This window comes from Vigna radiata, chromosome 7 (genome assembly GCF_000741045.1).
Source record: "Vigna radiata var. radiata cultivar VC1973A chromosome 7, Vradiata_ver6, whole genome shotgun sequence".
NCBI lineage: Eukaryota > Viridiplantae > Streptophyta > Magnoliopsida > Fabales > Fabaceae > Vigna > Vigna radiata.
Window position 1 is genome coordinate 18291419 of NC_028357.1, and position 1888 is coordinate 18293306.

The following is a 1888-nucleotide window of genomic DNA, read 5'->3' on the forward strand; positions in this document are numbered from 1 at the left end:
AGTTAGCAGTACCTGTTCAATTTTTATTTCTCCCCTTAATAAATTTCTTCTCCCCCTTTTTGATCATAAGCAAAAAGAATAACAAAAATCTCCCCCTTAAAATGAGCTCCCCCTCAAAAAATGCATGAAATTGTCATAAAATCTCATTATATTAAAACTAGCAGTGAAGTACATGAAATTAAAAAAAATATAACAAAGACAACAATATAATAATCAACCTTAAGAGCCTAAAACAACACTAGAATTCAGGACTAGGAGATCGTTCAGTAGGTGGGATTTTTAGATGATCCTCAATGTTATGTAGTCGGACATCAAGNTCAAGAAANTGATCAACGAGATACTCATCAACAGATTTCTGCCACTCATGAATGTCATCAAAATGATTTTTCTGTGCTATACTCATATCCTCTAACTGTTTAGATAACCGTGCAAAGTGTTCTTCCATAGAAGTTGAGGAAGAAGAGGGTATGTTAGAGGGTCCANCATCAGATGGAGCAGCAGCATTGACTGGGTCAGCCATATGAGTGTCCATATCATCATCTTCATCATCATCAGGATGGTCATCATCTTTTTGAATAAGGACTCGTCCCCTGGTAATGAATCCCATCTGACGAAAGGTAGTATCTCCAATTTCTGATCCCACAGCTTCAATGGTTTGAACAAGTTCTCCTTCAACAGGTACTCCTTTATATTCTAAAATCCTAGAAACGAGAAGAGCATAAGGAAATTNATAAGAATGGGATTTCTTGGCTTTTACCATNGTGTCAGCAATGAGAGCAGGCCAGTCGATGTGTATGTGATTTAAAATCCCATACAAGAGAAGTAAATCCTGCTCAGAGCATTGAGCATGGTTGGTTGCTCTAGGACAGAGAATCCAAACAATCAAGTAGTGGATTATCCTCTCTTCAACTTTGAAACCTCTAACCAGTAGTTGCCTTCTATTTGTTTGCCTCTCTGGATGTCACAGAAAGGATTGGAAAGTTAGCATCCTGTTGAAGTCTTCAAGTCCTAAATGGACTTTGACAGCATCATCCCAGATAGGAAGTTGAGCAACATTTGTCCAAACGTCATCATCTAAAATGATGCGTACGCCTTTGACCTTGGTAGATATTATCCCATCTCGATAGCGCAAGTTGAAGTAGAAAACTCTTATGAGATCAGGATAAATATTTCCTTTTTGTTCTACTAGATGTGCTAACCCCTGCTCAGCAAAAGTATTTGGAAATTGAAACCCATAAAAGCGAAAAAAATCAAGACGGATATNCTTTACCGCCATGATTTTCCTTTCTTGCCAGGAGTTTACGAAATCTACATGTTTCTCTTGATCTGAGATCCATCCATCTATGCTGGCGAGTCGTGGTTGAGAGGAGGAAGAGGCTCCAGCTGTTTTGCGACGATACCTTCTTGGTTCAGTCATGGATGAAGATAGAGAAGATGAAAGTTTATGAAGAGAAAGAGAAATGAAGAGATTTTGAGCTCTGGATTTGACTTTAGCAGTATTTGGTTGCAAAGAAGTGTCTAATAATCGATTATGGGGGGCTATTTATAAGAAAAATGAAAAAACTAGCCGTTTATGACCGTTTATAGCCGTTATGGGACGCTCCAACGACTCTATTTTTAAAACTGTTAGCGTGATAATCGATTATGGCTCGTGATAATCGATTATCAGTTCATTAATCTCTGCCCAGAATTGCATGATAATCGATTATGCCNGATGATAATCGATTATCTGCTCAAAGTTTTCCAGAATTGACTTTTATGACNAAATAATCGATTATGACTTAGTGACAATCGATTATGACGTGTTAAGGTCACGAAAAATGCAAGATTTTGCATAGACTTTAATTCTAGGACATGTCTAATACTCCTAATTCCCTTCTAAGCTCAA